Source organism: Orcinus orca, chromosome 10 (genome assembly GCF_937001465.1).
Source record: "Orcinus orca chromosome 10, mOrcOrc1.1, whole genome shotgun sequence".
NCBI lineage: Eukaryota > Metazoa > Chordata > Mammalia > Artiodactyla > Delphinidae > Orcinus > Orcinus orca.
In genome coordinates this window covers 56,069,364-56,084,464 of record NC_064568.1, presented here as the reverse complement: position 1 = coordinate 56,084,464, position 15,101 = coordinate 56,069,364, and positions in this window count along the sequence as shown.

The following is a 15,101-nucleotide window of genomic DNA, read 5'->3' as shown; positions in this document are numbered from 1 at the left end:
ATCCCTTTGGGCCCCTGACACTTGGATATCTTAGTGATTCTGTGAATTTCATTTCTATTGCTTGATTTTCTTTTTAACTGGGAACTCTTTTATGAAGAACAAATAAGCTAAATATTTCGATAATTGTAGACCCATTTAGAGCCTTAAACTGAGCTTCAATATTGCATAAGAATATGCCAGGAGTTATCAAAAAGTGGAAGCATTTAGTTGATGTAGTAGCTGGGAGGAACAGGGTGGGGTGTTTGGAGAGGATGTTAAGTGATTTGAAAAAAAAATTTTAGTATTTTTATATTTGGAAAGTAAAATACCACTTTTCATACAACAACTTAAAAATTAAATGCCAGAATTTTTTCTTGTCTGACATGATATGCAAGAAATAGAATTTGTTTTCTGCACACACAAAGCTCAGGGTGGGAGGCGGAGGTTGGGGTATGGTGTCATGAGATTTTCAGGTTTATCCAAAGGGGTCATGTGTTTTAAAAGGTTGCAAAGCACTGCAAGCAGTGAGATGGATTGGTTTCTGAAGAAAAGTGAGAAAAGAAAACCATTAAGTTCAACTGTCACTCTTCCAAATGAATATTGAAACCACCTGGGAAAAAGTTTTGAGTGAGGTTTACAGTCAGAAGCAACGTTGGTGTTTTTGAGGTTTGCTTGTGAATCGCCATTTAGCTGTACCACATGCTTCCTATAGATGTGATTAATTGCCATATTTTGAAGCTTTTGAAACTAAGGTGCCTGTTACGTGGGGCTGACTCATTAAAGGGTTCTGTTCATTTGGATGAGTGGATTTATGTGTTGTGTTATGGCTTACTGGACAGAGAATTTGGGAGACTGGTATTTCAGTTCTATTTTTGCAGTGACATGGTGTATGAACACTAAGTATCTAAGAACACTAGGGTCACTGAGTATTTTATCTTTAACTCTTTATGTACTCTATATTGCACGTGAGGGTGATTTGGCTCAATATTGTCACCCGTAGACCACCAAGGTTCATTTGGTTGATTGACCAACTTGTCCAACAAGGTAAGTGTCTTCCTTCTCCTTCCTTCTTTAATTTGAAGATAAATAATAGCATGTAATCCAAGCAATAGTTACTTATTACAGTGGTAGAGTAACGGCAGTAATTGTGGTAGTAGTCTTACTATAAATCATTCCTTTACATAAGAGGGGGACTGATTATGGAGACCAGAACTATAAGTCTAAGATTAAAAGCAGTGGATCTAGAGACAAGAAAACTGATTTGGGTCCCGGTTCTCCCAGCTCTGTGAACTTGGTCAGGATGGTTTCAGCTTTTCAAGCTTCAGTTTCCTTGTTTGTAAACTTGATATCATAATAACTACCTGATAGAATTGTTTTCAGAACTGAAGGAAACAATATTTTTAAGCACCAAAATCATGCCTGGCATTTTGTCCTGAAGATGATGGAACCCTCTGCAAATTTTTAAGTAAAAGAATGCTGTGATTAGATTTATGTTTTACTAAATGTGAAGAATGAGAAAGAGGTGCATAAAACTAGAAAATAAGAGATATGAAGCAGGGAGACAGATGAAAAACTTATACAGCTGAAAAATTATATGATCTTAAACAAAGCAGAAGAAGAAATGAAGAGAATGAGACCTACTTAAGTGATAAGAGAGTAAGTCTTGTGAGTAAGGCCCAGGCCCTACTCATCTTGGAGCACTTAGCACTAGCACAATGCCTGGCTTGTATGGTAGGTGCTAAGAAAATATTTCTTACTTGGTCATAGAATTGACTCAGTTTGGTTGAATGGTATCACAAAAACATAATAAGGTGAGAAGTTTCCTAATTCTAACTAATGTGTTTTTCTCATGTTTCCTGTTACTTTTAACTCTCTCCCTCCTTTTGTCTACCTCCAATTTGGGGAGCTAGGCATTTGCCTTCTTTTCTTTGGGAAAGGGGTGCCATAGGAGAAAGTAGACGTTAAAAAATATGGTAGAGTTCATAAGTTTTGATTTTTCAAGAACCTCATCTCATTTGGAAGAATACATGATGAATCAGAGTCAGTATCTCCTGCACAGAGATGAACAAAGATTCCTTATCTTGAACGTTGGGGAGATTCAGAGGGGATGTGATAGACCAGGGGGTCTCCTGGGGCAGTGGGGTGGGCCGAGGGTAGAGGAAACTGGATAAGTTTCAGCTTCTGTCCCTTGGTGGTACCTGGGGGTGGGGGTGGGGAGAGGCAGCTCTAGTGCCCACCACCAGCTGATGAGGATGCCTCAGTGCTGTGCGGCGTGGCCTCAGGAGTTCCTTGTGTGAGCGCATGCCCTGCACAGCAGATGGGTCTAGGACCTGAAAACACAGCAGAGTTTTCCACAGATCAGAGCTGTGCCATACAGTAGAATTTTTCCCACACACAGGTGTGACTCAGAGGGAAATCGGGGTCTTAAAGAGGCCTTAATGATGGGAATGGCAGGGTAGGGAAGAAGGGTGCAGTGCTGACCTGCCAACGACCAATGACTGAAGGCTAGAAGGGAACCAGGACACCTGAGTGGACAATAGTGTAGATGTCCATTGACAACCGGGTGCTCTCCCCCAGTCCACCCTGGTACCTTGACACTATGAGTTCTGTACGGCCCCCAGAATTCTGATGCAACCCTGGGGAAAGTGGAGGAAGCTGAATTTGAATTCAGTTCTACAGAAACAAAGAAAAGTTCTTGACCACCTCATTTTCTCTGAGATTCAAGCTCCCTATGCAAATAAGATTTTTGGACATATTACTAGAAGTAGAGTAGGCATGATTTTTAAGTTGCTGCATAAATACATTCTGTGTTGCACAGGTCCAAACACACCTGAGATATAGATTCAATCTAGGAACCCAATTTTCAAGAGTATTGCCAAATGGAGCCTCACGAGGATGGAAAGAGAATTAAAATCACGCAAAATGAGAAAGCAAACAAGGATCTGGGATCCTTAGCTGGAACTCTAGCAATTTTCTAGTATTCAAAGAGTAAAATGCAGACCAAGGGGGGAATTTCTGTGAACATTTATATGGCACTTCCTATCTTCCAGGAACGTCTCAAGCACTTTGTATAAGTTAACTCTTGATTCTTGCAACAAACAGAGCAATAGGTGCTATTATTAGCATCTACATTTACCAGGTAAAGAAATGGAGGTGTGGAGAGGTTACATCATTTGCCCAAGTTCACACAGCCGATGAGTGACAGAGCCAGGATTCAAATTCGGGTTTGCTCCAGGGTTCATGGTCTCACTTTGCTCCCCGTCATGTTCTGAATTTGTGTAGTAACGAAGACCTTCACAGTTAGAAAAGAGCACTGGTCTCAGAAGCAGTGATTTCACTGGGAGTAGGTTAGGCAGGTGTCATGGTTGTGTGGAGAGATCTGAGATTCTGGTGGAGGTGGGCATTGGACCGAATGACGCTGAGGTCTCAGATTCGCAGACTTTTAAAGTGAAAATATTTTATTTATGTAGCTAACAGACCTAATTGAGGATGATTGGTGAAATTATTTTCAGATCCTTCTATATTTAAAAAAATTTTGGGGCTTCCCTGGTGGCGCAGTGGTTGGGAGTCTGCCTGCCGATGCAGGGGACGCGGGTTCGTGCCCCAGTCTGGGAAGTTCCCACATGCCGGGGAGCGGCTGGGCCCGTGAGCCATGGCCGATGAGCCTGTGCGTCCGGAGCCCGTGCTCCGCAACGGGAGAGGCCACAACAGTGAGAGGCCCGCGTACCACAAAAAAAACAAAAAAAAATTTAGGGGCGCTGACTCTACCTCCTGGTTATCAGTTCTGTTGGCTGAATTTCTTGGGATTTGTTTTCAGTACATTGTTTGGAATTTTGGTTTGAGAGCTTCTCTTGGGTGGTCCCCCACCCATCTCCCTTTTTTCTATCTGTGCTCATTCCTATCTAACATGTCTGAGATTATGATGGTGGATCCAGTCTTCCATCTCATTACAATATTGGGAATGTCCCGTTTGATGGTCCATGAAGGTCTACTCCTTAGGAATATCAAGGGTTTACAGTACTTCTGGAATGCATTCAGAGAGTGGATGTGTATAATGAATTGAGTCCAGACTCCAACTTGTTTTATGTATACACTGACTTCTTCAAGTATGCAGCCACATGCAAGTCAAGAGAAGATTGTATTTTGTTTTAGACTGAATTTTATCAAAAGAGGTTTACCATTTTGGAAAATCACATTACTGACAGTCCCTTGACTTAGGCTTTTGCGTTGCCAATGGCCTTGCACCCCATCAGTAGCTACCTTGCTCACAGTGATTGCTGCACAGAGTTGCAAGTATCTACAACTTCTTTATGCCTTGTAGTGTGACTGTGACCAAGTACTTACATATTGAAATAATAAATTTCTTTCCTTCTATTTATTCTTTATATTAAATATAGACATTAATTTTTTAAAAATCTATGTGTAGGTAGGTTAATTTTTTATAAATTTCATTACAAATTTCATTACAAAATACTATTATAAAATGGAGGCTTGAGGATTTATAGAGATTTCATTTTGCTTTGAGTTTCTATAACCCCCAAAACCTCAAAATGAAACCAAGCCAAAAACCTCTAAATTTTAAAACCAGGGCTTCCTTGAATCTTGACTCAGTTTTACTAGAAGAATATATGACACTTCACAAAAGTTAGTAGGAAGTAAGTTTTCTGTGGAGGGCAGTGTGAAACAGATAGCAGGTTTAGGAGAAACCATTATAAAAATAAAATTTTACTTTCTCAGAATATTTTCAGACACTTTCTGTTTATATGACATGTTGTAAAGAGCAAATTAAATAAGCAACAAGTGCTGTGGCACAGCTGCTGTATTCATTCTACTAGAATATTTGTGTATTTTTTTTCCTTCTCTAATTCTCTTACCTACACGATCTGATATCAGAGGACAAATTTAGCTTCAAGATAGCTGAGATGAGGAAAAAGATGACCTCCTTTTTTTAAACTCAACATTGCTCTGGGCGTAGTAGAAGTTCTTTTGCTTTTTCTCCATTTCCCTCTTTGAAATATCTTTTCTCTCTTTATCTCCAATCTTTCAAGTTCTATGTTATATATCTGAAAGAATAAATGGGAAAAATGTCTTATGAAAAAAGGGAACCAAAGCTTAATGAGTGAAGAGTCATCTTGCCAAAGAATAAAATGTATTACAAAGCTATACTGAGTAAAATAGGATGTTAATTGTACAAGAATAGGTACAAATAAAAGAGGTGTTACAGAAGCAGCAAACACTAGTTTGTGAAAAATTATTATGATAAAATATACCTCAGAAATGAATAGAGAAAGATTGTCAAAAAGAGGGTGAGTACACAGTAGATAAAACTGTGAGAGAAAATTAGAATCTCACTTTATAATATGCATTAAAATATATTTAACAGAATTGAAAAAAAATTTAATATAAAAAAGAGCAGAAAATATAGATGATTAGTGCCATGATTTCAGAGAGGGAAATAACTCTAGAAGCAAAAATAGAAAGTAAAATCAATGGAGGAAATCACAGAGGAATAGACTGATCAAATTAACTACTTTTAAGTTTTGTGTTTAGTAACCGTACAAACAGTAAAAACTGCCTGCCTGTACCAGTGCTCACACCATGGTGATGAAGTCGTCTCTGGACCTTCCCAAGTGTGTGCTCCATGAAGGAGCACAGCTGCTGTTCACAAGTGTGCTGCTGTGACCTGTGCGACGGTAGGACAACTAAGAGGGTGTCATCCACATTGTAGATGTTTACTATTTTGAAATATTTTTATATTTTTACTAAAATTTTTTAGGTTGCAAAAATGTTATTTGTATATTTACTATGTCAGTTCCCTGACCAATCAAGTGACATATCTTCTCACAACAGAGGCGACAGGTACCATTTTGCTCTGAGCCATGAAGAAGGAAGGGGTTCCACAAACAAAAGACTTCTTTCAACGCTGGAAGGTCCTTTACACTTTCATGTGCATCAGAAATTATCTTCAAATGAAAAAGAAAAAATTGCTAGTGGTAAAATTTAGCTAAATTTTGTGTCTCGTTTTGTGGGGCAGAGTATTGTTAATTTGTTTATTTTACCAAAATGATCCTGTAGTATTTTTTTTTTTTTTTTTTTTTTTTTGCGGTATGCAGGCCTCTCACTGTTGTGGCCTCTCCCGTTGTGGAGCACAGGCTCCGGACGCGCAGGCTCAGTGGTCACGGCTCACGGGCCCAGCCGCTCCGCGGCATGTGGGATCTTCCCGGACCGGGGCATGAACCCGTGTCCCCTGCATCGGCAGGCGGACTCTCAACCACTGTGCCACCAGGGAAGCCCGATACCGTAGTATTTTCAATTTAAGTCTAATAATACTTTTATCTGACATGAAGGACTATATAATAAGTACCTAATATTTATTTACCATGACCACATAATTATCAAATTATATCACAGCTATTATGTATTCATTGTTATGAAAATTTTACCATACAATTTGGATTGCTGTTAAAGTTTAATGGCTCATTAAATAAATATAATTTTAAAATATCACACATTCTAAGGTAAATGTGTTAAATGATCACATTATTTCTGCCCAGTATTCGAAAGCTAAGAAAATAATATATCACAATCAGAAAAAACAGAAAATGAGAATCCACTAAATAATAAAATGAAAGAAAATTACTTGGATTGTTGAACGCCAGGGGGAAGGAAAGGAAACGGTCAGTCTCAGAAGAATCTAGTACAGACACTTCACAGTGGGGGCAATGGTGAATTAACACTCTATTTTCATGTCAATAAGAATGGATGAATTCCTTTTAAAGAAAAATGAGAGAAAAAACCCTCATGGGGAATCCATTAAACGAAATACACTTTCTATTGATTTAGTTACACCTCCATGTATTTGAATACTAAACAGCAGAACCCTCTTGCGGAGATTATCCATTTCAAATAAGACAAGTTTATCTTGTAGAAGAAAGCGCTGATAGGAAGTTTCTGGAAACTTCTTACACAAGGATTCTGACAAACAATGGAAAAAAAATTCTAACTACTGTTACTTTTTTTTAAGCTTGAAAACATTTCTTTCTAAAAAATTTTTTATTTTGTAAACTCTTTAAGGATGGAGAAAAAACAACTGAGTGAGGGAAATGGGGGGAGATTTTATCACTCAACTGTTGTAAAGCAGGAATAGAGTGAAATGTACCACAAACAGTTTATTATATGTTTAAAATTTAAAACTCTTGAAAAATATAATTATTAATGTGACAGAGAATAAACTCTTTGAAGACAAGAAAATGTTAACATGCTACTAGTAAATGTATACTATAAATATCTATGTGGTTAGCAAAATGATTTAACATTCAGAGAAAAATCTGCAAAACAATGACATGGGAGTTTTCTTCATTTGGTGGAAATCATATCAGAATTTGACAACGTTATGACTGATCCTTATGCATAATACAAACTTCAACGATAAATAACAATATTGTACATAACTTAGGGGATGAAATATGAAACCAAAATTTAAGATTATAGGAGAATGAGCGACTTCCTTAGTGGAGCAGTGGTTAAGAATCCACCTGCCAATGCAGGGGACACAGGTTTGATCCCTGGTCCGGGAAGATCGCACATGCCATGGAGCAGCTAAGCCTGTGTGCCAGAACCACTGAGCCCATGTTCCACAACTACTGAAGTCTGTGCGCCTAGAGCCTGTACTCCGCAACAAGAGAAGCCACCACAATAAGAAGCCCGCGCACCACAACTAAGAGTAGCTCCCGCTTGCTGCAACTAGAGAAAGCCCACGTGCAGCAACGAAGACCCAACGCAGCCATAAAAAAATAAATAACTTTTAAAAAGATTATATGAGATGAAATGAATAAAATTATTTAATTTCATTAAGGTGAGCAATGCTAATTATTATTCAGCCATTTTACATACAGCTAGTAGTATACTGATAAACTGACTTTCTTAAAAAAAGAAATTAAAAAAGCTCTGATTTGTGGCATTTGCTAACTTCAACGGTAACACTGAATGGTAAATTAAGCAGTCCTAATAAGGCTTATTTCAAGCTCCCAATGGTTTAATAAATAGCTCACAAAATTCCTTCACATTTAACAGTCAGCTTTCACCAATCCATGCAATCTGGCTCCTATGCACCATATACACGTACAATCTAAGTTACGTAGAACAGATGACAATAGCTGCTAGATCTGTGAATTTTAAAATGCTAGTCTTATATTTCTAAATGTGACTATTTTGGACAATTTTGTCCTGTAGATAAAACCAACTCAAGAATGATTTTATATATGTTTCATGGACTACTTACAAAGATAAAATCTGGAAATCTAAGATTAGGCTGCAACAAGAGCATAGGTGTTTATGGAAAACATACCAAATTGCAACAGACAATATTTGAAAATGATAATATCCCGTATTCTGCTTTCTGTGCATTTTTAAACTGGGAGGAAATGAGACAGCAAAAATCTCTCTAACAACACTGAACAGCTTTTATCTTGCACAAACTGTACAACTGCTTTGTAGTCTCAGTAAAAGTTGAAGACTATTGAAAACACATTTGCCAAATATAAGTATTTGGCCACCATTGAATTTTTATAGGAAATGCAGTTGGTAACATCATGTTAATAAAAACACAAGCAGGGCTTCCCTGGTGGCGCAGTGGTTGAGAGTCCGCCTGCCGATGCAGGGGACACGGGTTTGTGCCCCAGTCCGGGAAGATCCCACATGCCGTGGAGCGGCTGGGCCCGTGAACCACGGCCGCTGAGCCTGCGCGTCCGGAGCCTGTGCTCTGCAACGGGAGAGGCCACAACAGTGAGAGGCCCACATACCACAAAAAAAAAAAAAAAAAAAAAAAAAAAAACACAAGCAGAGTCCAGTTAAAACTCTTTTAGAATATTTTGATGATACTAAGTTAAAGAATTCTAGAATATAAACCAAAGTAGACTTGAAAAATATCAACATTTGTATGTATTTGGTTAGTACTAATTTATCATATTTTTAAAAAATGTGAATGTTATAAGCAAAATATTGCAGAAACTGAATTCAAAAGACATAATATTCTTGAAACATCAAAGGGATTAAGAAATTCCTTTAAAAAAGAAATTGTGATTTTTCTGAAAAATATATTATTGTTGCTAAAGAAATTGCAATTTGTTGACAAAGATCTGAACCTCTCTGTTTTAGATAAAAACTAAAAGTGAGAAGACAAATTTTGACCAGGAAATCCCACAATCAACCCATCTCTGATCCAAAACCAAATTTTCCATGTTACAAATTTGGGGTTTTATATTAGATGCAATAATATCATCATTAAGGAACATTTCATAGTGCTAAGAGAATACTCTGCCTGTTCTGATGTTCTAAATAACATGTCATTTGAAGAAATATGAGGAATGTAAAATACTACAACAGCATAAAAGTTACAATTGGCACCTACTGATGACTGTAATAGAGAATGTGATATTGATGGGTCATGAATATTTGAGAAACTAAAATCTTTAAGTCGTTTTCTAAAATCTAGATCAGTTTCCTCTGAAATATTTCAATTTCACTATTGGACTGTTTGCTGCAATAATTTATTGGACACGTTTCCAAATACAGGCACCTGGAAGACACTGCATGTTTGTTTCCAGGTCACACCACAAAGTTAATATCATAATAAAGCAAGTCACACACATTATTTTGGTTTCCCAGTGCATATAAAAGCTATGTTTACATGGTACAGTGGTCTACTGTGTGTAGTAACATTGTCTAAACAAATGTACGTACCTTAAATAATACTTTATTGTTTTAAAAAGAAAACCATCATCTGAGCCTTCAGTGAGTCACAATCCTTTTGCTAGTAGAGAGTTTAAAATATTTCAGAATTACCAAAATGTGACACAGAGACACAAAGTGAGCAAATACTGTGGGAAAAATGATGCTGGCAGACTTGCCAGTGGAGAATACAGAGTTTCAAAATTTAAATGTACTTAACACTACTGAAGTTGGTCTGTAAGAAAACAAGTCTCAATCTCAAGAAAACCAACAAGTCAATCTGAGGAGGTGATTTCTAGGGAAAATGAGATATTGGAACAAGTAAACACTGAAATCATCATAAAGATTTCATTCCTGTAAAACAACTGTATAAAAATATATTGACTGCTATTTATAATTATGTTGGTTAAAATTTTCATTTTCTATTATTTTATGTTCAGTAATCTTATTTTTGTAATTTATACAGCATGCTTTTGTAATTTTGTAGAAATGAAGACTATACTAATAAAAAACTTTTGCTTAAAGAAAGAGCATTAGTTCTTTTTTCTTTGTTTTGAAAGTGTAAGGGAACTTTTTATTTCATTTTATTTTTTTATTGAAGTATAGTTAAAATACAGTATTATGTTCATTTCAGGCATACAACATAGTGTTTTGCAATTTAAATACTATACAAAATGATCACCATGATAACTCTCGTAACCATGTGTCATCATACAAAGTTATTACAGTATTATTGACTATAGTCCTTGTGCTATGTATTGTATCCCATGACATTTATTTTATAACTGGAAGTTTGAACCTCTTAATCCCTTTCACTTACTTTGGCCAATCCTCCACCTCTCTCCCATCTGGCAGCCACCAGTTTGTTCTCTGTATCTATGAGTCTATTTCTGACCTGTTTTGTATTTTAGATTCCACATAAAAGAAAAAACACACAGTATTTGTCTTTTTCTGTCTGACTTATTTCACTAAGCATACTCTCTAGATCCATCCAAGTTGTTACAAATGCAAGATTTCATTCTTTTTATGGCTGAGTAATATTCCATTGTGTATCACACAATCTTCTTTATCCATTCATCTATCAATGGACACTTAGGTTGCTTCCATATCATGACTATTGTAAATAACACTGCAATGACCATCGGTGTGTAAAAATCTTTTTGAAATAGTGTATTTATTTTCTTTGGGTAAATACCCAGAGGTGGAATTGCTGGATCACATGGTAGTTTTATTTTTAATTTTTTGAGGAGTCTCCATACTGTTTTCCCTAGTACTGCTCCAATTTACATTCCTGCCAACAGTGCACGAGGGTTCCTTTTTCTCCACATCCTCACCAACACTTGTTATTCCTTGCATTTTTGATGACAGTCATTCTGACAGGTGCAAGGTAATATCTCATTGTGGTTTAGTTTTGTATTTCCCTGATATTTAGTGATGCTAAGATCTTCTCATGCATCTGTTGGCCATCTGTATGTCTCCTTTGGAAAAATGTATATTCAGGTCCACTTACCATCTTTTAATTGGGTTGTTTGTTTTTTTGATATAGAGTTGTATGTGTTCTTCATGCATTTTAGATTCTAACCCCTTGGAGGATGTATCATTTGCAGATATCTTCTCCCATTCAGTAGGTTGCCTTTTTAATTTTGTTGATGGTTTTGTTCACAGAGCAGAAGCTTTTGAGTTTAATGTGGTCCCATTTGTTTATTTTTGCTTTTGTTGCTCTTCCCTGAGGAGACAGATCAAAAAAATATTACTAAAACTGATGCCAAAGAGTTTACTGTCTACCTTTTCTTCTAGGAGTTCAATGGTTTCAGGTCTTACATTTAAGTCTTTAATCCATTTTAACTTTATTTTTGTCTGTGATGTAAGAAAGTGGTCCAGCTTCATTCTTTTGGATGTAGCTGTCCAATTTTCCCAACACCATTTATTGAAGAGGCTGTCTTTTCCCCATTGCATATTCTAAGATCATTATTTCTAATTTGCCCATTGTCTGGGCCAGCAGCATTCCTGATTATGCATATTTATCTTTATATGTGGTTATGTATAACTATATACAAAAAGCATATAAAATATACATTTTAAATGATGTAATAAAGATGAAAATGGAAATTATTGTATGTTATTTGTTCTTTTGTATTTATTTTGTATTAGTAGTAGTAGCGGTAATGTATTTTACTTATACCCTAAAATGATTATAAATAATATTTTGTCAACAGCAGCATGATTTAATATGCTTCACTAAAAGTCTTAGTTATTTTTGAGAGTGTGTTCAAAGGACTGTTTCTTAAGTTTATTTTAATACCAATTTTTTTTTCTTTTGCTGTACGCGGGCCTGTCACTGTTGTGGCCTCTCCAGTTGCAGAGCACAGGCTCCGGACGCGCAGGCTCAGCAGCCATGGATCATGGGCCCAGCCGCTCCCCGGCATGTGGGATCTTCCCGGACCGGGGCACGAACCTGTGTCCCCTGCATCGGCAGGCGGACTCTCAACCACTGCGCCACCAGGGAAGCCCACCAATTTTTAATGCTGTCACTGTTGAAAATTTTTCCTCAGAAAGATTTTTCAGTAAAAACTTCAGTATAAGCATCTATCATTAAGCTTAGGGAAAAAAAGTTAAGTACTGTATGAGCATCATGTGAATTTTAATGTGTGAGAAAAATTATAGATGTTTGTTTTTACATTTATGTAGACCATCTTGCCAATTACTGTGACTTCCTGTTGCTATTAGCTATTGAAATGAAATGTGCACATGGGATGTAAGTCTATATCTATATGTCAGATAGTCTTCTCGTTCATTTTAATTGTGATGACCAATCTTTTGGCAAATCTGATGAGCTTTTAAGGTAGGTAACAAAAAGTAGATTCTGCTCTCTTCTTGTTATTCACTTATGTTTGCGTTGATAATAGTGTACTCAGTCCACATTATTTGCAGGAAACTTTCTAGACACTTGTCCGTATCTGAAGGATAGTTTAAGTAAAGCTGGGTACTATAATCTATAAATCCATTTTTTAGGCACATGTAAATGGTAGCACACTGAAATCCTCTGAAAAAGAAGAAAGATAGAAGAGCAGTGTTACGGATATGTGATCCAAGCAAAGGCCCCAGGGCTCATGTCTCTATTAAGTATTGGTAAAGTTTAATTTCTATATTTTTAGAAGAAAAAATCAATGAAAAGAGATATTTCAATGTTTTTTTCTGCTCTCCTAGTGAACCATAGATATATACACACAGGTATGTGCCTTGTCTCATTCCAAACCCAGACAACTGGAAATGCTATCAAATTAGGAAAGGCGTTAAGATGTTGAGCTGCCAAAGATGATGAATGTTCACTATGATTATGTATTTTGTGTATTATCACTGAATATGTTGCCAAAAAATACTCAACAGATTTTGCTACTTAAACACTAAAAATTTTATAATGCTTTCTGCATACAAAAATTTAATCATATAGGATAAATTGAGAAAGAGTTTTGCAATAAATATGATAGAAAATGAGTTAACATCCTATTTTCTTACAATCAACAAACCTCATATATATAAAGGCTTTTTAGAAATAAATTTTAAAAACTGCCAAAGACATTTTTAAAAGTCCCAAGGCATGAACAGATGATTCACAGAACTCCAAATGACTGAGAAACATGAAAAAAACCTCACAAGTAATCAATGAAATGCAAAATAAAACATAAGTAAGATTATCACCATCTCTCCATCAAATTATCTGTTGCAAATGGTCTCTAAAGATAGCCATCCAGAATTCCTCCATCGCTGTATGTGCATGTCAACCTCTCATCAAGAGGTGGCATTTATTTCTTTTTCTTTAGAATCAGGGCTGGTCTTGTGACTTATTTTGAACAGTAGAATGGGGTAGATGTGATGCTGTAAGTCTGATGCGTAAAGGTCCGCATTGTTGGCATGCATATAAATCGATAAAACTGGATCATATGGTAGTTCTATGTTTAATTTTTTGAGGTACCGCTATACTGTTTTTTATAATGGTTGCCCCCTTTACAATCCTACCAACAGTACCCAAGATTTCCAATTTCTCTACATCCTTCTTAACACTTTTTATTTTGTTTTATTTAACAGTAGTCACCCTAATGGGCTTGAGGTGGTATCTCACTGTAGTTATGATTTGCATTTCTCTTACGATTAGTGATGTTGAGCATTTTTTTCCCCTGTGCTTGTTAGCCATTTTTATATCATCCTCAGAGAAATGTCTATTGAAGTCCTTTATCCAAAATAATTGAAAACAAGGTCCCAAAGAGACATTTGAATGCCCATTATTCATAGCAGCATTATTTACAATAGCCAAGAGGTGGAAGCAACCTAAATGTCAATTGATGGATGAATGGATAAAGTGTAGCATATACATAAAATGGGATATTATTCAGACTTAAAAAAGAAGGAAATCTTGTCACCTGCTACAACATGAATGAAGCTTGAGGACATGATGCTAAGTAAAATAAGCCAGTCATGAAAAGATAAATACTGTATGATTCCACTTATATGTGTTATCTAAAGTAGTCAACTTCATAGAAACAGTAGAATGGTGGTTACCAGGGGCTGGAAGAAGAAGGAAATGGAGAGTTGCCGTTTAATGGGTATAGTTTCAGTTTTGCAAGATGAAAAGTTCTGGAAATTGAGTATACTTAACGCCACTGACCTATACACTTAAAAATTGTTATGACGGTAAGTTTTAGGTTATGTCTTTTACAGAAATTTTAAAAAATGATAACGCTTTCTCAAAAGCAATTGGGCAAAAAATATCAATAGTACTAAACTAAAATTCATAATCTTAGTCCAGGAAATAATAAAATAGGCAGAGATTCATAAGGATGTTCATTACAGTGCTATTTCCAGTAGTAAATTAGTAATTCATTATTGAAATTTCCAACAACAGAATTAGGGGTTTGTCACATGAATTTTTTTTTTTTTTTTTTTTTTTGCGGTACACGGGCCTCTCACTGTTGTGGCCTCTCCCGTTGCGGAACACAGGCTCCGGACGCGCAGGCTCAGCCGCCATGGCTCACGGGCCCAGTCGCTCCACGGCATGTGGGATCTTCCCGGACCGGGGCACGAACCCGTGTCCCCTGCATTGGCAGGCGGACTCTCAACCACTGCGCCACCAGGGAAGCCCGGTCGCGTGAATTTTTGATATACCTATATGACATATTATTTCAATGACTTGAAAAAAATTTATAGCAAAATGCTAAGCGAATAAATCATGATACAAACCTCTTTATATAGTGTGATCCAAATATATACACATATGTATGTATAGCTATTTTTTATATATGTGATATAACTGTGCACGGATATATTCTCTCTCTATATATATATATTCATACCATATCTATTATACACATGCATGTAATGAGTTTATTGCATAAACT